This window comes from Protopterus annectens, chromosome 15.part0 (genome assembly GCF_019279795.1).
Source record: "Protopterus annectens isolate FY-2018-M chromosome 15.part0, PAN1.0, whole genome shotgun sequence".
Classification (NCBI taxonomy): Eukaryota; Metazoa; Chordata; order Ceratodontiformes; family Protopteridae; genus Protopterus; species Protopterus annectens.
Genome location: NC_056749.1, coordinates 356,945,028 through 356,968,392, shown reverse-complemented (window position 1 = coordinate 356,968,392; position 23,365 = coordinate 356,945,028).

Sequence of the window (23,365 nt, the reverse complement as noted above, 5' to 3'; positions counted from 1 at the left end):
CTGACTTTGCACATGGCATGCCTTTGGGTGCTTAGGACTGAATGCATAGGCAGGTAGTGGGACTAAAAGCATGGACAGGGACAATGAGTGTAGAAAGGCACTGGGTCATAACCCGTATCAGAGCAGATTGCCTGCGGCCGCAATGCAGGTACTTTCTCCAGTGGTAGGAAAGCTGTATATTTAAGCAGATTGTAGGAAGCAGCTGCATAGACATATTCTGTTTTTGTATCCTACAGGTGTATCGCTTCTCAAGGCACTGATATTATCCTGTTTGTTTGGGAATTACATAACAATCTGTAAGACAGCTGGCTTCAGGCAGTCAAGGTATATATGCCTATGGCATAACATCATTCCCTCCAAAGTTTCTGTACAGCTGCATTGCATAATCCTATTGCATATATCAGTTTTATGTTCTGGGAAGTGTCTCCACCTCAGTTCAAAAAAAAAAAACACAGTTCATAGCACACTTAAAGTCCTGCATGCATATCTGAAATACAGGAATGTGATTAATCTAATCAGGGCCTACCCTTACTGCGTCATTTACAACTACACATACATGGCTTATTCATTTGCTACCTTTGGCCCAAGATAACCCCCTTTTGACTGGTACTGCTGACCTGACTACATATGAACACAGCTGCTGCTTATAAATGTTATCACAGACTTTAACACAGCACATTGACTCTGCAGTTTCAGAAAACAGTCCCCACTGGAGGCAGAGCAGTTAAGTACAAAGTTCGAAATTTCAACCTTACCTCACAAAGAAGAAATGTAGCACCTGATGTAAAAAGTTTCTGGACCTTTGACTGCAGTTTGCAGGATTGCCTTTAAGGAGCTTTCAAGCTCTTGGATACAGGCTTGCTTTATATCATGTAAATTAGAAGGTATGTGCGGCAGTTAGGCTAAATGGGCACTACCTCATGAATGCTTCTGAAACATTTTACCTATGCATGAGGTTGAGACTTTATTGATTAATGCACTCAAATGAGTACCTGTGAAATGTACACAGCATAGATTGATGGGTTAATAACCTCAACAGGGATGTCTTCAGCATATGTTACTTTTGTAGCTGATGGAGGCACTAAAGAGCATATCTGCAGTGCTAGTTTGTCCCATTCCAGTATTCTTTACCCTTGTGTGTCAATACCCTCCACCAGTAGCATGGCTAGGACATGGTGAAGGGGGTAACTGCCCCAGGTGCAAAGTGTTAGGGGGTGAGATTGGCTATCCAATCCATTATCCTGATTCCCAATCGCTCTTTAGTGCAAAATTTGCTTTGAAAAATCAGTATTTGCAGTCATGCCTGAGTGCTGTAGCACTCTGTGTGTGGTCTAAGCTGTAACTTGCTAGATTGTAGCAAACAGTTTGCTACAGTTTAAAAGAAATTTTTTTCTTTTTTAAACTAAAACCTGAGTGCAGTAGCACTCCATGCGGGGTATTAACAGTAGTAAGATGTTTTAACTAAAATGGGAGGAAGGAGAAGAGAGTGGCAGGGAGCAGAAACAGGTTCTGACTGTCTGATGCAGGGGGTATATCATGTATCAGACCACCTGGTTGCTGTGCCAGTAGAAGGTGCCAATGTTTCTTTCTTTTTTAATGTTTTCCTTTGAAGAAAGGGGGTGGGGGCTACTGTCTGCAGGAAGCCAGCAGTTTTACAAAAGTCCTTTTTTTTCCACTTGAAGAGGTTGAGAGGGTCAGGGTGCTAGTTTATGGTGTCGGTAGTTGTACCAGTTATGCTTCTGCCATTCTCTGTTTCTTGTCCAATCCTCCACAACACCTGTGTATTTTCTTTGTTTGTATCTCACAGAATTCACTGCTTTCCCCAACTCTATGTATCCGCACCTCCCCTGTCAGTCTTTGTGTTATATGTTTGTGTTTGCCACAGCTGCTAAGCCTCAACCTTTTATCATACCTTCACCTTCCCTCACATCCTTCCCCACATTTCCTTGTTTCAAATAAAAAAAAATAGTACCTTTATCCCTTTCTCCACCCTTTCCTTACCTTCCCTGTTTGTTTATTTATTTTACATTTGTTAACTGGGATAGTCCACTGGACACAGATCCATTTTCAGTGGAGTCCCGGGGAGAAAAGCTCCAGAAATAAAGAATACATGTAATATATAGTGTATAGACAATAGTTACAAAGAAAAGTTACATTCAAGTACAGTTATAACTAGCTCAAATAGTAACTACAGACATAATAACACCATTGCTGAAACAGAGAAGTCTCAAAGTCTACGGGAACATAATATCTGGAGTGACAAGTGCAAAACAACATCATCATAATGGTTGATGAAAAGACTAAACCAGAACAAAATCTCATTTTCATTAATCATATGTATATGTCCAGCCCTAGGACCGAGACCCATTAATTGTAATTAAAAATTATCATGTAAGATTAGAAGTGGTGAGCATAGTGAAGGAGGAGCTAAACTACATGAGGGTCTAACCTGTTTCCTTATGTTTAGCCCTTTCCTCACCCCATCCTTACCTTCTCTGTTTCCCTTATGTATTATATTGTGCTTGTTGTACCCCTTTTTCTTATTGCTTTTACTTCCATTCCTTCCCATTCTGTGGTCAAAAACAGATTTAATCATTGCAGGGCCCCTTTAAAAGTAATGTGCTGGTTTTCCCATCTTTCCAGTTTTAATGCATGTGTTTGTGCATGCACTAAGTTGTGTACTTCATCTCTACTTGTCAAATGCCCACATAATCCCAGTCACAACTATGAGTTCTCTTCTTTCACTGCATGTCCTATTACTAGCATGACCAGGTTTATAAATTAAAAAAAAAAATGCCAACTACTTTTGGGCAATAAACTTTAATGTAAATGACTTAAGAGCTTGTGTATGTAATGTAAAATACTTCATCAAAACATGACAATATAAATAATATTTCTTTGTTGAAATACCACTATAATCAAATGACCTGCATTAAAGAATAAACAACCCTACCATTCTACTAAACTAAAAAAAAATCTCAATATGTATATTAAAATTTATAAACAATTAAATACTTTATTGAATACTACACAGAATCATAACTAAGATACCACAATTTCATATGTAGAATCTTAACAGAATTTGCCAATATAATTCAGTAAATTCAGTCCTAGTTTCCTAGCTGCCTCCCATACCTCCCAACTGTCCAGATTTTTGCAGAACGTCCAGATATATGACTCTTATTTTTGGCCTGTTATTCATAAAATTTGAGGTTTTCTGGCAAATTAGAGAGTAATCAAGTCCTTAAATAATGACATACATTTGCGTTTCAGACTTTGTATCCTTCAGAAAAGGTATGCAAGCACAAATTCAGTTATTCTAGCAATTTTCTAAGCTTTTAAGAGCAATATTTAATATATGTCCCTATCTTGGGCATCCCCCCCTCGCGCGCGCTCGCACACACACGCACACGCACACACACACACACACACACACACACACACACACACACACACACACACACACACACACACACACATTATTTTGTTTGTCCAGATTTCCTGCCCTAAGAGTTTGAGGTATGCTCCCTCCACATGTAGGAATAAGTATTTTTTTCTAAAACAAAGAAAATAAATCTCTTAAAATGTTTATAGCCTTTAGACTGTTCATGACATTATTCACATCTTTAATGAGAACAGAATGTTTTATGGAAAAGTGTCTAATTTTGGAACTTCAAGACAATGTAAATATTAATGACACATGTTCTATTACTGTTCCTAGTTAGCCTTGGGTACTGTTCTTTGGTTAGGGTGGTTATAACTCTAATACAAGAGGAATATTTACATTGCTAGCTGCCTTTCATGTGATGTGTTGTTTTGTTGGCAAAGCAGAAAGGAAATTTTCTGAAACTACTGTGATTGTTATCGTGGAAGCTTTTAAGTTGATGCTGCCTGGAGATTCTAAACTGAAATTTTCACAGTAGGTCACAGACTTTCTGATTATGAAGTCGAAAGAATTTACCCCCAAATAAAATACATTTTACCCTGGTCTAGTGATAAAATACATTCGACATCAATTTTAGCATCTATACTGATAAACAGATCAGTGCTGATGCCAAGAATTTTCAAATAGCTCACATTTTACCTCAGTTTTAAGGTATATGCACATAAAATCTTTCTTTTTTATTCGTGGTCCTAATAAATACACAAATGCCCACAGATGTTTGATGACCTTTATAGTGATAAAATTGCTTAATAACATAACTTTATTGAAACATAAAAGACATAAGGGCAGCGTTCCCGCTCACCCCTCTAATACAATTAGCTAATGAAACAACAACACAACTGTATAAAACATCAATCAAATCAACATACAGGCAGTGTCCCCGCTCACCCATATATACAATAACTAAAGACAAAGGCCGTGTACCTGCTCACCTTGGATAAACAACAAAGACAGCGTCCCCACTCACCTTAATTCCTCAAAGCTACCAATTTTCCATCCACCATCCTGTAGAGGGGGAACAGAAGAGGGTCAGGCCTGACCGTCTTCTCTGCCCAACAAACCTCAAACCAAAATATATTTGGTCGGGCAGGGAGGGTAGCAAGACCACACCAAAATGTGCTTATTCACTCTGGATTTCCTTTCAAAAACCCTTCAAGCCACATCCCTCACACTACCTCACTTCCTTTCAAATCCCAACTCACTTAACCCTTTCCTAACCCTTCTTGGCCACCCAAATAACCTAGCACAGCTACCACCCAGCACCCCCCATCCCACATTAAACAGTCCCGTGACAAATTTGTACGTGGCAAATTTAACTTATTTTTAATACATTTGTCCAGTCATATTATCTCCATTGTTTAATTAAAATCCCTATTTGATCCATACCTCTCAACCTGGAAACATCAAAAATCTGGACAAGGACCATGAAAAATAGGTACAAATCTGTACACTGATTAACATACAATTTACATATATAATTACGTAACCCCACCCACTCCAATGGAATTGTGGGATACCAACTTTCGAACACAAACTGACGAACAGACAACCAAAATATGGCACCAGAGTCCCCCTGCAGCAATTCCAGTGTCCCGTTATCTGGCTATTTCGCCCCATAAACACTAGTGTGTGCATACTGCTTTACTTCTACAATGATTATTTGGACTTGGCACATCAATGCACAAACACTAACAGACATCTGATAAACAAAGCAATACTGTCTCACAATGAAAACAGACTTTGCATTAAAACTTCTCTGACCTTGAAACTCACATTCATTGAAACAGCATTGAAACCTGCACCACATCCAAAGAAAATGCATCTGGCCAGTGGTGGATAAAGATTACCGTTGGGCTGTTTTCAAATCATTGGCCTCTTGCACACAAAACAAGAAACATACACGTGTTCTTTTCTTTGATACACCTGACTTTATTAAGTTATATTCCTTGTATAAAACAGCACACTTGTTAGACAGACCAGATTTTAAATGTATTGTCTGAATGAACATTTTTCCAGTAGGCTGTACTGTTGGCAATGAAAGAAAATGCATGAACCAATAATTACAAAACTGCCCAATTCAGAACATTTCTATCATAAAAGTTTACTTTCATATGAATTAAACAATTAACTTTTAAAATTGTATCACTTCTAAAACACTGCAGTATTGTATAGTGAATAACGTTTGTTTATTTTTGCAGGCATATATATACAAAAATGCCTGCTCATAATATATCTTCACCGACTGAAGCTTTTAGATAGGCATATTATTTAAAACCTTAATTTCTCAGGCATTAAAACTGGCATATAAAACGCAAGAATTGTACTGCCTATTTACAATCAATCTGCATAACAATGCAGTGTTCTAACAAAACCATTTTATACTGCAGAACTATTGCAAATATTAATTGTTATTAAGAGATTCACTTTAAGTACTGTATAGATACATGCACAAAAATGTGTGATATATAAGAAGCGTTACCTATCGAGTATTATACTGAAAGTATAATTCTACCTTTCGGAAATAAAATCAGTATATCCTCTTAAAAAAACTGCTGGAAATCTAAAACATGTAAACTATAAATTCTAGTGTGGTTTAAGTCTATATCAAGCTCTCAAGTAGAATAGGAAATGATATGATATCGGAAACATTCGTGTTTCTTAATATATAAAAACTATATCATTTGATACTAGTCCACTCTCCAGCATGGTCTAATCAATACTTCGCTATGGGTATAGAAATATGAACAGTACGATGGCCGTTCACTTATGGCCTGGAAACATCCTATAACTATAAAAATCAAAAACAGAGTAAGCATTTCATAGCTTTAGAATCACTGGTATCGTACTTGAAACCATATACTTTAGCCCAATATTATGAATATATTTTATATACACTAACTATTATTCAGTAAATAACTCACATATTAATAACGATTGGGACTGGAGGGCTACATTAAATTCTACAAACTAAAAAATATATAAAAAATTATCTCTCTGATATCATTCCCTTGCAAAATTTTGGACAACTCCAGTCATAACCCATACATTAAATATTAAGTATAGACATAATAAACTGTACCATGCATCAAAACTTCTGAAAAAAATTTCTAATTTATTTTAGGACTTACCTAAATTCAGCACGAATGGCAGCAAAGCCACAAAGCAGCTCGGGCAAGCAACAGACATTTGGCTGCATAGTCCCATCAAGTCCCTTCCTCTTACAGGCAGCAGCAGAATAAAATGAATGGGAGGAAAGCAGCTTGATTTAAGTCCCTCTCACTAGCGTTTCTGTTCAAAATGGCGGCAAAGCAGCTTTTCAAATTCTCGGCAGCAGCAACTGCTCGCAGCCAGCCGGAAATGATGACGTGAGCTCAAGGAGCTCAATTCCAACTGGCTGGTAGTGCTGACGGAACTGGTGTCATCACGCACGTGATGACGTCAGCTCCGACAGCGCGAAAATTAAAAAAAATAAAAAAACAAAATCAAAGAAATCGGAAATGAAGGGGTGCCACTCGGGAATCATGGTACCCCTTCATTTGGACCCCAGAACTTGGTAAAAAACGAGTAATTCGGGACGGTTGGGAGGTCTGGTGCATATATGTTTAAGGCAGCAATGATCCTCAGAGAAAACTTGAAAAGAGCTTGAATCACAACAGTGACACAAGGAGACTGCAATAAGGACTCTAACATTTAGGCATTGCATGTTATACTCACAGCATATTCAGGCATTTTCTAGAAAAAATGAATTTGCCTTCACTACTGTGATAGGTGCTGGTTATTTTTATCTCAGTCAGGCATTAATGCTTGGCCAATTTTTTTCAGTAGTCTTTGCAACTATGCAACATATTTTTTGATCTATTATCCAGACTCTTTCTTCTGTCACACTTTCAATAGGGCACACAAAGATGCTGATGTAATATGAGTGTGTCCCTGTATTCAAGTTTGTGTTAACAAGCAGTACATATTTCACCTCTAATAACTCACTGCAGTAACTACAGATTTAGGAAGAATAAAATGTTACTATTGCAATGGTGTTATTTTTAGTGTAGAATAATGCCACGGATAATAGTTATACCCTATGTCAGGTAACTGGGTTGTTTTATTTATCTAGACTTCTACACATTGTAGTTTAGTCACATACACTTTATCCTCATGGCCAAATAATGCACCCCATGGTAGGTGAAATATGAGTGATGAGCTCCATGTTACTCGGTCTTGCAATATTTTGCACTACACAGTAATTCCATTTGCCTTAAAGAACAGGGGTGCAGTTAATCTGTAAAGCATCAGACCAATGATTTATTTTTTCAGGTGTAGATAATATACTTTTTATAACATATAATGGGCCACAGGTCTCCTGATTGCATTTCATGCATGCATAATACTGGTGATTACTTCACCAGACTATGAGACAGTCAGGAAAACATGCAGGTCATTTTTTTTCTTGGTTGCATTTTATGTTTTATAAAGCATACTATATATTGAAGAATCAGAGACGAGCAGTTTGTAAATTTATTTTGTGTCATTCACAAAAAGCTCAGTGCTACTTAAACTGCTGTGTACCACATCAAGGACCGATTCCAGGGGTGAAGTCCTTTTCCCACAAAGTGTATTGCCCTTTGAACAGATTGCATAAAATAGTTGGTATAAAGAATGCATGCCAGTACAGATGGGTGTAGGGGCTTTGCCTAATGATAACTTTTAATGATGTTTATAGAGTTCTTCAGATCGTATTCTTGCTTTCATCAATATTACTTTTTAAATTTCAAGAAGTTTTAGTGCTCTTATTTTTTGACAACAAGGATTCAACAAAATCATGTTCAAAGAGACATTTTTCTCTGTTTTGGTATGTATCCTGTAAACAGGGTCTAATATGAGTAATTGAAATGTGCACATTCTGCAGAGTTACTCATACATTACAGAGTAAAATCTGTTACATTTTGTTCATAAAAGTTCTAGACCCCTACTCTCGAGAAACATGGGTTGTTATGTACATAAAACCTGGAAATTAAAAGAAGCATTTTTTCCAGGAAACAAGCCCCACTGCCACCCCCTCCTCACCATATGAGGAGATTCTTCATCTTCACCCCTTTACTTTTATATTTTCACAGCTTGGTCACTCCAGTTTGGAGAAAGAATGAACAGTCTTTAAAAAAATGATCATTCATTTTCTGCTACCCATCAGTCTCATACATGAAGTAAAAAAAAAAAATCAAGTATAAATATGCTGCAGTGGGTACTGAACAAAAGGCACACGAACATACAGTAGCATACGTCAAGTCAAAATGCTCAACCGAGTAATAAACTAAGAACTTCCATTTCAAATAATTCCATGTCAACTCTTTAAGTGTAGATATGCATATTAAGTACCATCTTGAAAGACAGAATATTGTATTTATAATCTTCCATTTAATAAGATAAGCAAATACTTGGAGTAAATGGTGTAAATGTAGTTGATTCTTTATAAGTGTTGAGTGATATTTGTACAGGGTATTTAATGTGAGATGAGAATTGTGTTATGCAATTAGATCAAGCAAAACTTTTGATAATGGGGGTATGACCTGTTACACAAATGGAGAAAAAAAATAGGTTGTATGCATCACTTTCTGGAGTGTTGGAGGGAATACATGGAAAGGTAGGAAGGCCAGGATGCTGCTCATAGGGAGGATACAATGCCTTTTTAATGTATATAAAGGAATAAGAATGAAATATCCACTGACGTCTGTTGTGTCTGTTTACTGTATATTAACTGGAAATGACAGTGCTATGGAATGCAAGGCTGTAAGTGGGCACATCTGAAGTTATGAAGATGATGCCATGCATTGTTGTGTGTGTATGACTGCCTAAAGAAAAAGTGCCATAATAGTTTTATAAAACAGTGGAGACGGGATTCATTAGTAATTAAATAAAAATGTGCCTAAAAACAAATAAGAAAAATGGTAATGATGGCAGATTTTTCTGTTATCATTATTTATATAACTATTACGCTTGTTTCACAAAATGTGGAAAGCACATTAAGATTTTGTGGTTAGACTGGATGAACAAATTGTTTAAATCCTGTGTATTTTTGTATCATAAGCTAGGGATATGGGTACAAATGTCAAATTGTTTGGCATTTATTTATTTCTTTGTTGGTAAGTATAAAGTCATGAGATTTTTCTGTGAGCACTCCCTTTACCTCTCGCTTCCACATACATACAGGGTGCAGATTAGTGACACCTAAATTGTCATACAGTATGAGTGTCTGTGTGTATGTGATACAGGAGAAAGGCCTGGCCATCCACTTCCACACCTTGGTTAACAAACTCCATTTATGGTGATGTCTATTCTTGTTGTTTCTGTAGGAGTTGGGTGCAACTTGTAAGTGAGGGACATAGAAAATGTGTATGTGTCGGCTAATGAATAACGAACCAGAATTCTGTTAATATGTTTAGATGTAAGGGGAGAAGAAACATATTGCACAACAAAAATTGAAAAAAGACATGACAGAGCCAGTGATAAAAATATAAATAAAAATTATTATAGTGATAAGATAGATAAACCTGAAGAAGACAGAAGGAAAATACTGTATGAGGACATAATGAACTGTCTCAAGATATCACTGGGGAAAATATTGAGAAAATATTTTTAATGATTTGAAAGAAAAAAAAAAGTCTTAAATATGCAAGAGTATATAACTTGATTAACCTGAGCTTGTGTGTCTGGGAGAGTACGTGAATCACAACTAGATAAATGAAATGCTAAGGTGTGTGTGTGTGAGATGGAAGGATATCAACGTCATCATAATCATCATTATTGACACAATCAAACCACTTTTGCACCTTTTCTTCATGGAGATGTGGTATCACATTAAATGTTGCCATCTCTTTCTATTCAGTGCTACTCTTCTAACCTCAACAGTCAGTCTTGATTATTGCAGATTTTCACTCACTCCATCCATCCATTTCTTTAACAGATGCCCTCATTTCCTCTTGTCTTCTTCATGTCCTTCCCATGTCTTTTGTTTTTCTACACATGTGCCCAAACCTTCTCTGCAATGGAGTTACTTGCACTTTTGCCCAGATTTCCTCATTTCTTCATTTCTCCAGCAGAGAGCATCCTTCAACCAGTCTAGGCACTGCATCTGAAATTCATCAATTGTTACTGTGCTAATGACCCACAATGCCTAGGCCTAGCCAAGCTTTCATTAAAGAATAATGACGTCCTGCAATCAAATAGGACATTGAGGGCAAGGCATTTATAAACTACCTCTGTCCATAAGGGACATGGCTGGCAGGTGTGTTGTAAATATCTTGTTCCCCATCCTTGGGTCTAAGTTGTACTTAAATTGGGTAATAGATGAATTCAGCTTCACAGACATGGGAAGTATGTTCCATAGGAGGGGCAGTATCTGGGAAATCTGTCACTCAAGCATGTTTTATTTAAGTCACAGACAAAATGTATATCCTTAGACCTTGTATTTCTAGTATTTTTTGACTTAAGAATATGCAGGAGATTTTTACGTGTGGGGTTTGTGGATTCCTTGCAAGCCAAGCATAGATCATCCCTTAGCAATCCATAGGAAATAGAGTAGAAGTAAAGGGCTTTAAGGTATTTTTCATCCCCTCTAGCTTCCTCAACTGCTGTGCCTTCACTGCCCAGGATTCTGTACCATACAGTAGTACTGGTCACACCACTATTTTGTACACCCTTCTTTGGCATTCTGCTGTCACATACTACCCTTGACCATCTGCATTAATAGGCTGCAGCCCCTCTGATTCTAGTTTTAATGCATTTAGACTTCATATCTCCTCAACCAGTCCTACCAGATACTTAAAGCTCGTAATACTAAAAGAAGATAAGCAGACTGATGAACTCCAAATGACCAGGATAAAACAAGGTACCAAAATTAAATAAAATACAAAATTTAATTAAGCGCTTTTCATCCCACTCACTGGTGGGACTTCATCAGACATAAAAAATACAATACATAACACTCCAATTTAAATACTTCTAATTGCAATCATGTGACCACCAATCAATTAGAACACATTTTGTTTAAAAAAGCAATGAATGCACCAAGAAATTTATATAACATCTCTTGATCGCAGCTTATGATAGTCTGGACTTCCATGCGACTTAAAACTCTATTACTTCTACCCTTAAATTGCCTACCATAAAACATTTTATACATTCTAAAATAAATAAAACTACTGGAAACTAATTACTAATAAATAATCTATCAGTTCACTACACATATCTTATTTTCAGCATCAATGGAAACATACAGTTGCATCAGTTCTTACTGATACTACCCCTCCAGAATAACATCCTTAGATACTGAAATGTTTTAAATGCTCTGTTCACCCTAACATAACTTTATTTAACTTTTTTTTTATATATCTTTTATTACATTTTTAACGGGGCCACTCATGATCATTTACCTCGTTAAGCTCTTTAACTTCAAGATGCAGGACAAGGAATGCACCTCATTTAAACCTGGGAAAAAGCAAGCACTAGTGCGCAGTTGCCAGCTCAATTCCAGCTGTTCCAGTCAAAGGGATTCTGGACCCCCATGTCCATCTTAAAGTATTGCATCAACCACTCTAAACTTAAAGATGTTCTTCGTCTTCCATTGCTGCAGTCCTGACTATTGGGTATAGTCCGCGTCCCAGTCGGCCCGAATACCAGAGTATAAGGCTGACGTCGGTCATGGCGCCTTAGACTGACGTCAGTACGTCAGGGTACTAATGCGCATGACCGACGCCATTTCCTCAGTCTTTTTTGCCGCATGGTCCGATGCAGAAGCAATTTTGCGAGTGCAGGTTGGCGTTCTGAGATTTTCCGAAACCGGAGTTTCAGACCGAAACAGAGTTGGCTAAGTAACCCGTTGGGGAACATTTTGGTTTTCTTGCCTCAGTATTTAACCGGATGTCAGAAAAAGTGAATAACTGTATTTCTTGTGGGAAGCAGATACCGCATAGGGATTATCATACATTGTGTATACCTTGTTTAGGGCCTGAGCACGACGTTGTTGGTTGCCGCTCTTGTGCTAGATTTAACAAGCGCACTATTAAGAGGAGGCTAGATTGTGCTAGGTTAGTGTTTGGGAAGCGTTGCAATTATAATATGCCGTCGGATGTTCCGACGCCCGCTTCAACCAAGAAGCGCAAGGACAAAACAGTGAAGCCTAGGGGTGAGGAACCGGCAGTCCCGGACGTCGGTTCTTTAGAAGGCTCAGGGGAGCCAGAGGTTTTGCCAGGAGTCTCTATGGAGTCTCAGGCAGATACTTTACTGTTACAGGATGTGCCCTCTCAGGAGGTAGGCCAGGCTGAGGGGGCTTCTCAGGTAACTGTTCTTCCCTCTCTTCCCAAGGTAGTTAGGGCCTCTCCTTCTGTTGCCAAAGCTTCTTTTAGAGGTAGGCCAAGTTCAGCTTCTGTGGGGGCTTCTCCTAGCATTTCGGGCTCTGTGCCTAAGAAACATATGCTTAAAATGGCAGAAGATTTGATTACTCTGATTAGAGGTTCTATGCCCCCGCCTGATAAGAGGCCTAGGGTGGAACAGGAGTTTGATAGTTTTGAACAGTGTTCACAGGCTTCAGAGTCTTCTGTGGAAGACTTACAAGAGTTTCCTACTTATTCTGATTCTGATGTGGATGATTCCACTCCTACAGCTTCTCCTCCTGAGGATTTTTCATTTTCAGAGACTCTTCACTCCATGAGGGAGCACTTTAAATGGGAAGGCCAGGATTACTCTGATTCAGGAAAAGGCTTAGGGAATTCTTGTTTTACCCCAGCATAGGCCCTTAGCTATTCCTCCTGTGTTGAATGTGGTGGAGGATGTTTTGCAGAGGCTTCCTGAACCCTGACTCCTTGCCTCCTGCTCCTGTTAAGCCTGATAGGTATTATAGGGTGCCCGAAGCTCATAAGTATTTGTTTAAGAGTCCTAGGGCGGACCCAGAAACTGTTTCTCAGGGGCCTAAAGGTGTTAAAGCTTCTGTGGTTAAAAATCTTGTACCCTCTGATAAAGAGGCAAGGGCTTTGGATAGGTGGGGTAAGAAAGTATATACTTCTTCCACTCTAGCCATGAGGGCGTTGAATTGTCAGTTTCATATGCTAAAATATCAGAATTATCTCCTTTCACAATTGAAATCTAAGGTGGATGCTTTGGCGGAAGGTATTGAGTGTAAAGAATTGCTGGATTTGGTTCATGTGTCTGAACAAGTGGGTAAGCATTCTTTGCAGTGTGGTTTTGATGCTGTTCAGGCCTCCTCGAGGGTGGCTGCTACTAGTTCTGTTCTTCGCAGACATGCCTGGTTGAAGGATCAGAATTTAGCTGAGCATGTTAAGACCAGGATTTTGGATGCTCCTTTACAGTCTGATGTGTTGTTTGGACCGCCTGTGGAAGCAGTTTTAAAGAAAATGGAGGACAAAGCTAAGTCTATGCAGACTGTTAAAGATTTTGCAGGTGCAGCCTCCAAGTTTAGTAGAAATTGGCCTGCTAAGGGGTGGACATATCCTGCTTATGGTTCCCAGTCTAGGGGTAGGTCTAGACGTGGTAGGGGCAGGGCTCAAGGTTCGTTTAGGCCTAGATCGGAGAGTTCACCTGCTCAGACTTCTGGTGAGGGCAGGGGTCAGTCCTTTCGTAAGCAGACCCAATGACCTGCCTTTTCAGCTGCCAGTGGATTCTCGTCTGGCAGCTCCTTTGGGAGGAAGACTGTCTCTTTTCAAAGAAAATTGGGATTTAATCACTCAAGACAGATGGGTGCTGGATATCATTCATCACGGTTACAGATTTTATTTCCACACAATGCCCCCTTTCAAAGGCATGCCAGATGTTCCTCCTCCACAAAGAAAAGAGGCTCACAAGCAAGTTTCTCAGTTACTCCAGATAGGGGCCATTCAGCCAGTCCCTGTATCAGAAAGGGGCTTCGATTTTATTCTCGCCTGTTCCTAGTACCAAAGAAGGGGAACACGTGGAGACCAATTTTGGATTTATCTATCCTCAACACTTATCTGGACATTCCCAAGTTCAAGATGTTGACGTTACAACAACTGTTACCTCTGCTGGGCAAAGATCACTGGATGGTAACTTTAGATCTCAAGGAAGCTTACCTTCATGTGCCTATAAGGCTAGGTTGCAGAAAGTATCTGCGGTTTCGAACTGGAGATTTTCATTATCAGTTCTCTGCATTGCCCTTTGGCTTATCTACTGCCCAGAGTATTCACAAAGGTTCTGGCTCCAGTGATAGCTTACTTCAGGCTTCAAGGCATTCAAATCTATCCTTACTTGGACGACTGCCTGATTCTGGCTCAAGAAAAGGAAGACCTTCTACAGCATCTGGAATATGTCATAGCAGTGCTAAGATGCCTGGGGTATTCTGTGAACGAAATAAAGTCCAGTCTAGTACCCTCTCAAGATATGTGCTTTCTGGGTGTGAGACTGAATACAGCAGCCCAGATGGCCTTTTAACCCCGGACAAACAAAAGAGTCTGTCACTTTACTTCCATCAACTATCTCATCAGTCCGTGCTGACTGCAAGGACAGTCCTTCAAGCATTAGGGTTCATGGCATCTTGTATTCTGGTGCTTCCCAATGCCAAACTGCATATGAGGAAGCTGCAATGGTATCTCAAAAATGTATGGACACAGCACTGCCAGGATTTGGACACTGTCATTCAAATAATACCTTGCCTTCAAAAGGAATTCTTGTGGTGGGCTCAGGAATGTCACCTAAACAAGGGACTCTCTGTGACCCGGCCAGAGGCGAGTCAGATTTTAACGACAGATGCCTCGGACACTGCTTGGGGAGCTCATCTAAATGGAAAGTGGATACAAGACAAGTGGCCTGCCAGACTACAGCATCTACATATCAACATGAGGGAGATGTTAGCAGTCCAGTTTGCATTGATGGCTTTCAAGGAGTTACTTCTTCCAGGGCAGGTGTTGATTCTAACAGACAACACAACTGTCATGTGGTACATCAACAAGCAAGGGGAACACATTCTTATCCTCTATGCAGGCAAGCAATGATTTTATGGGAGACTGCGTTAAGCCTGCAACTAACTCTTCAGGCAAGGTTTCTGCCAGGAGCACAGAACTCCCTAGCAGATGTGTTAAGCAGACAAATCATGGATCCCCACGAGTGGAAACTGGATCTTCATGTATTTCAGAAATTGACAGTGTCATGGGGAACTCCAGACATAGATCTGTTCGCTTCTCCACTAAACCACCAGCTGCCAAAGTATTGCACAAAGGGGTTTCATCACACAGCTTGGAAAGTGGATGCTCTGTCTTTCAGTTGGAAAAACCTTCATGTCTATGCCTTTCCACCTCTGCCTCTTCTTCCAAAGGTATTATTAAAGGTCAGACAAGACAGGCCAAGGATGATTTTGATAGCTCCAGATTGGCCTCGGCAACACTGGTATCCACTACTACGGAGTCTGGTAAGGAAGCCTCCATGGCCTTTACCTCTGATTCCTCATCTGTTATCTCAGCAAGATGGTCATCTGCTCAATGTCAAGCTTCTCTCTCTTCATCTAACAGCCTGGCATATTCTCTCTTGAAGCACAGCAGGTCTCAACTTCCTCAGCAAGTTTTAAATGTGATTATGGAAGCTAGAAGACCTAGTACAAGGAAGGTGTACGCAGACAAATGGAAGAGATTTTTATTTTGGAGTTCAGCAAAGAATTTGGAGATTTCTGAGCCTAATTTGAGTGTGGCTCTTCAATATCTTACTGAGTTATTGGACAAAGGTTTGTCCTTCTCTTCCATTAAGATTCATGCTGCAGCAATTTCAGCTCATTATGATTGTGACCCACCTTTGTTTTCGCATCCTTTGTTCAAGCAGTTTCTTAGAGGGGCAAAGAATATAAGACCCCCGTAGAGCTCCTACTCCTGCTTGGGATCTCAATTTTGTGTTGGAAAAACTTACTCTACAACCTTTTGAGCCTCAGCTACTGCTGAGTTGAAATACTTGTCATGGAAGACTGCTTTTCTGTTGGCCATTACTTCTGCAAGAAGGGTGTCTGAGTTGCAGGCCCTTATGGCAGTAGAGCCTTTTGATTTTCCATAAGGATAGGGTATCATTACGTACTAATCCTTCCTTTATGCCTAAGGTGGTTTCTAGTGTGGCTTTAAACCAAACTATTCATTTGCCTACTTTTATGCAGATCCCCAAAATAAAGGGGAAAAGATTTTGCACACTTTAGATGTACACAGGCAATTGAGATATTATTTAAGCAGGACTAAGGATTTTAGGCAGTCTCAGCAGTTGTTTGTTTCTTTTGCCTTGAGTTCACAGGGCAAGCCTGTGTCAAAACAAACTATTTCGGTGGATTGGCTTTTGCATTGCATTTTGTTATTCCCATCATGGCAAGGAGATTCCAGCTGGGATTAGGCCTCATTCCACTAGGGCTACTGCCACTTCAACAGCATTTCTAAGGGGTGGCAACTAAGGATATTTTGGAAGCAGCTACTTGGAGTTCAGTGCATACTTTCTCTAAGCATTATCATCTTCCTATCTACTCTAAGTCTAGGGCTGGTTTTGCCACTGCTGTTTTGCAAGGCATGTTATCAGCTCCTACTTCCTTATAATTTGCCAGCCTCCCTTTCCTCTGCTTTGGGATTCTACCCAATAGTCAGGACTGCAGCAATGGAAGGCGAAGAACATAGTACAGTTTTGTACCTACCATAAATGTAGATGTTCGAGGATTCCATTGCTGCAGTCCAATACCCTCCCTCCTTCCCTCTGTGTTTAGGGGTGGTTGTGTAGGTGAGTTTACATGCTTATATTTTTGTATATATTGTTGTATATATTGTACATGTTTTTTGGTGCAGGTTTTTTGGGACTTGTCTTTTTGGGTCTTCTGACATCTGGGGCAAGAAAAGACTGAGGAAATGGCGTCGGTCATGCGCATTAGTACCCTGACGTACTGACGTCAGTCTAAGGCGCCATGACCGACGTCAGCCTTATACTCTGGTATTCGGGCCGACTGGGACGCGGACTATACCCAATAGTCAGGACTGCAGCAATGGAATCCTCGAACATCTACATTTATGGTAGGTACAAAACTGTACTTTGTGATCAGGATTGGCAATAATATGTCTAGCTAAGGCATTATCTGGATTCTTGTTCCTCATGTGGTAGAGATGTTCATAAACACGTTCTCTTAGTCTACGGTCTGTTTTCCCTATATAGAAAACTTGGCAATGTTGGCACTGTGCTCTGTAGATAATTGATTTGGACTGACAATTAAATTTGTTCCATGTTTTATAAGTAACATTTTTGATAGTGAAATCTCTCCCAGTCCCTATGTGCTGACAATAATTGCACATGAAACATTTTGTCATCCCACACCTGTAACTCAGAACAGTTTTTTTGGTCTCCAAAATGTTCTTTAAATTCCTCCCTCTCCTATATGTAATATGTGGGCAGTTAACAATACTCCTTGCAAAGTCGGGGTCTCTACTTATCACCTCCCAATTCTTTTTTAATATCATAAAAATCCCACTAGTGTCACTACTAAAGGGCTAATTAGAGACACCGTGTAATTTTTTGCTTCGCTATTAAGTAAGGGGCTATTCAATTCAGTTTTCACCCTAGTGGTACTGAGAATAGGCTGATATACCCCATGTTCTCTTTTGTACACGACTTCCTTTCTGATGGAATCAAATAGAGAAGCAAGGTAGCCTCTCTTCAAAAACATCGTTCTAAGCATGTCACATTCACTTAAGAAATCCTCTTCTTGTGTGACCATACGTGCTGCTCTGACAAGTTGACCTTTTATTACAGACTTTTTTGATGCCATGGGTGACTACTACTGAAATGTAGAAATGTGTTTGAATATATTTCCTTTCTAAAAATTTTTGCCTGATAACATTTATTCTCCAAATCTTTACTAAGTTCTACATCCAGATATGCAACCCTGTGTGTATCAAAAGTGTACGTAAATGACAAAATGTCTGTTGTGTTGTTTAAATATGAGATCAACCTCTCAGCCTGTTCTCTTTCCCCATCAAACATAATAAAAACATCATCAAGAAATCGGGTGTAAAAATGGATCTGCCTATTGATTTCTGGTTTACTAAAAATAAATTCCCGTTCCCAGAAAGCCATGACGAGGTTGGCATAACTTGCTCCACATGGGGACCCCATAGTTACTCCTATTTTTTGAATATAATACTTGCTGTCGAATGTAATATAATTGTTATACAAAATGATATCTAACATTTCTTCTATACGAGCAACTTCTTCAAGGGATGCCCCTCAGTCTCATCATGAAACTGATCCATTCAATTCCCTATAAGTGGGGAATTGATAAATAAAGATTTCTGACATCCACAGTTAAAAAGTTTGAATTCTCTTTAAACAGCAACTTGTTGATTTGTGACAAGAAAGTCCATGAATCCTTACACACGTTTTTCTTGAACAACGTATTTTTTCAAAGTTTGATCTACCCATTTCGCCCAAGGGTAGGTTAAACTACCCCTGGTGTCTACTAACGGTCTCATTGGGGGATCATATACATTTTTATATATTTTACGGATACCGAACAATGTCTGGATCCTAGGGGCTGGCATGCATAAATAATTGAAAGTCTCTAACGTGATTCTTGCTTCTATAAACATCTCATTTAAATGTGAGTTGATTTTTTGGGTAGCCTGATTCAATTCATTTTTAGATACTACCTGGTAAGTTGGACTGTTCAAAATCTGATCCATTTTACCAACATAATCCTCAGAATTCATGATTACTAGGCCTTCCCCCTTGTCTGGTGTCATTACACATACCAGAGCTTGTTGTAATAATTCCAACAAAGTACGTTGTTCTTTACTGATATTAAAAGAACACTTAGTGTACCTACTACTGTATACTAACCAATTTCTGAAATCTAACTTGCATATCTGCTCAAAAAGGTTTAAAGAAGGATGTAAGGGTGGGCAAAATGTGCTTGGAACCTATAAAGCACTACTTTGTGACATGTCCTTATCAGCGAACAGGAATGACAAATTTAACTTTCTTATGTACATTTTCAAATCTATTAATAATTTAGCTATGTCAACACTGTTAGACGGTACAAATGTGTTATCCTTTGCCAACAATTCAACCAGTGGCAAATCAATTCCAATATCAGAATAATTGAAAATTTTAAAGTCTTTGCCTGAGTTCTCAATAATGTTTTTTAAGAAAATATCAGGTAAATGTGTTTCTTTCCAAACCGTTTCGTTTCATTTCCCCCGTTTGTTGTTCCTGTTGTTCTTGTTGGTTTTGGGGTATGAATGCAGTCCTTTCATCCTCAGGTAATACCCCGAGGCTGGGTTCTGAAAATTTTGGACACTGTCCCAATTTCTTGCCTGTCCTCTCGTAGCTTGATTTTGATGAAGCTGTATTGATGTTCCCTCATCACTGTTGGCCTCATTAGTCTGTTCATCCACCAAGAGGTTCTGATCCCTAGGAGCATTCCTCTGAACTCTCATAGGCTGAAGTTGTGAGGTATTTACATCTTGTGGAATTAGAGATGGTTGATTGGTCTGTGAAGTCGGAGGCTGTGGATAAGCTCCGCCCTCACTATAAGCCAGCTGGTCTCAGTTTAACTTTTTGATTTTTGTTTCTTTCTATTTTTTTAAATGTGAATCTATACTTGCAAAAGTTCTGTTATAATCAAAGGTATACCGATTAAAATCAGTGTGGTTCTTGATTAAATTGTCCAGCTCTGCGGCTTCCTTGATTAATTGATTACTCATTATTTGGTAGTGTTTAACCATCAAGTTTAACAGTTCGATTCCTTGTCTGTCAAACAATGTAATCAAGTCTTTATGAAAAGCCGAACCTGATAATACTCCCGTAGGGTATGTCCAAGATCTTAACCAGTCCTACCAGATACTTAAAGCTGTAAACTTGTTCTCCTGTTTTCCCTTCTATCTCAGTTTTCAGCTTCTTCTGATTTTCCTATTTGCTGTTTACAACTCTTATCTGTACTCAGTTCCATCATATGGACCTCCATTTTTTCATTCTATTCCCTATCATTTACTGAAATTCTCACTTAAACTCCGTCTGTAATGCCACATCATCTGCGCACATCAGGTTTGTTGGTCTGTCCTCTCCAACCTGTTTGCTAATGTAGTCCATTAACAGTACAAACAGAAGTGAGCTGAATTCTGATGCACACCCACTCCCACTGGTAACCCCTCTGTGAGTCCACACACTGTTTGTACTTGTGTCATTGGGTCCTTATATATAGCTTCTCCTAATTCTACCAATGTTTCTGGGACTTTAAACCTTCAAAGAAATTCTCAAATCTTTCAGGGGATACGATCATATGCTTTCTCCAAGTCTAGGAATCTCTAGATGAATTCTTTACTCATCTCTAGTTTCTTTTCAGGTATCTGTCTCACTTCAAACATTGGGTTGGTTATGTTGCATCTTGATCTGAACCTGAACTTTTCATCTTCCATCTTACTACTATGTGGGTATTAATTTATCAATCATTCTCTCCAGAACTTTCATGCAGTATATCAGGAGGTTGATACCTCTGTATTCCCCACAGTTGTGAATGTACCCTTTGTTCTTATACACTGGCACTAGAATGCTTATTCTCCAGACATCTGGGATACATCTTTATCTCCATACTACTTTAAGTACACTCAGGAGCCATTTTGCCCCTATCTCACCAAATATCTTGATCATATCTGCTATGACCTCATCTGAGTCTGCTGCTTGCCCTGACTTCATCTCCCTTAGTGCTGTTCTTAATTCCTCTGAGGTGGGCTCTTCCTCTTTTTCCATCATAGAATATGCCTGGGGCAGTACAACTTCTGTGGGGTTTTGTTAATTTAGAAGGTGCTGGACGTACTCCTTCCATGTGACTTTTATGTTTTGTAGGGTGGTGAGCAGGATATTGCTGGCATCCATTATGAAGGATGCTTGACTATCTTTTATCTTTGTCTTTCCTTGTAAACTGATAGACTTTTTTTTGTGCAATCTGTTAAGTCACTTTCCAGAAGGTGGCACAGTGCCTCTGATGCCTTGTTCTTTGCTATTACAACTACTTCCTTAGCCTCTTTGTTAGCCAGCAACTATTCCTTCTTAGCCTGATCTGTCTTTCCTATCTCTCACTTTTCCTATACTCCTCCTTTCTTTTGATGACTTCCAGGCATTCTGCATTTCACCACCAGGTTTCTGCACTGCTATTCTACAACTCTGAGTATTTCCTCTACTTCTTGAGGTGCTACAACCCAGAGAATTTCATTCAATTCTTGTACATTCTCTCCAATCAAATTCCGGGGTTTCAGCCCAGTCTTTCTTGACTGCAGAGCCTTCAGTGACTACTGCTTGCAGGTAATTATGGCAGCAAGGAATTTTTGCTGTGGACTAAGTGATGTTCTTTGTGTTTCACTGTTGCAGTCATCACATTTGGGTTATCTGCTTGCAATAGCACTCAGTCGGCCTGATTATCAAAGTCTTGGGTCCTGCATCAGTTGCTGTTTCATCTTCCGTGACATCAGGTAGTCAGGTGTACAAGGCAGGCAGCCGATGCCATTACATCAGTCTTTCTTGCCGTGCAGTGCCCAAAGCAGTAGTCCACAAGTGCCGGTCGGCCGACTTCTGAAATTTTCATTTTTGAGTTTCAGAACCAATGTCTTCAACTAAAGCTAAGTACCCCGTTGGGGAAACTTTTTCTTGCTCTAAACCGATGTCAGTAAAAGTCAATAATTGTATTTCTTGCGGAAAGCAAATACCTCATAAAGATTTCCATTTGTACTGTATTCCTTGCCTAGGCCCTGACCACAACGTACCTTGCTGTCAGTTTTGTGCCTTATTTAGACCACGGACTATCCATTGTCGGTACATTTTCGCTTCTAAATATTTTGGTACTGAGTTCAATTATCCAGATATGTCTTCGGTAAGCCACCCAACTACGGACATTCCAAAAAACCACAAAGATAAAGACAGAGACAGGCCGCCTAGGTACAAAGCTGCTGATGACGCTTCTCCTAAGCTAGTTGCCAGTTTGCCGGTACTCAGTGAGGTGCTTTCGTAGCCCCTGATACCCGCTACTTCAGATTCGCAGGCCTCTACTGAGACCCATTCGGAGTTCGGTATGCTGCAAGATGCTTCAGCTGTGGAACCTGCGGATGCCTATACCTTGGATGGGTCCTAAGCTGCTGTGCAGGCACCAGCTTCTGAGGGTGTATTCAGGCCTTCTGACTTGCATATTAAACCAATGCCATCTTCTTCTTCTAGGCCTAAAACTTGAACTATGCCTAGGAAACCGATGCCCAGACCACATGTTCAGGCCTCTATGCCTAAAAAACAAATGATAAGAATGGCTGAAGACCTTATTACTTTAATCAGGGGAAGTCAACCTACCCCCTCTAAGAGACCTAGGGCTGAATTTGCTTATGATACTTCTGACCAGGATTCTGAAATTTCTGTCTCCTCTGATGACCAGTATTTACCCTTATCTACCGATAAGGATTCTGATGCAGAGGACTCTATTCCCTCTGCTTCTTCCCCAGAGGATTTTTCTTTTGGTGAAACCATGCATAATCTTAGGGAGCATTTTCACTGGGAAAGCCAGGATTACTCTGATTCTAAAAAAAGGATTAGAGATTTCTTACTCCTGCCCCAACACAGGCCTTTAGCTATCCCTCCTGTGCTGGACATTGTTGATGATACCTTTTCGGAATTTAGATTAGCCCCTGACTCTCTACCTCCTGCTCCCAGAAAACCTGATAGATATTGCAGGGTTCCTGATTCTCACAAGTTCCTTTTTAAAAAACCTACTGCAGATCCTGAGACCATTTCACAGGGACCCAAGGGCATTAAGGCTACTACTGCCAAAAATCCCACCTCATCTGATAGAGATTCCATGGTCCTGGATAGATGGGGTAAGAAGGTATACACCTCTGCAACCTTGGCCATTAGGGCCTTTAATTG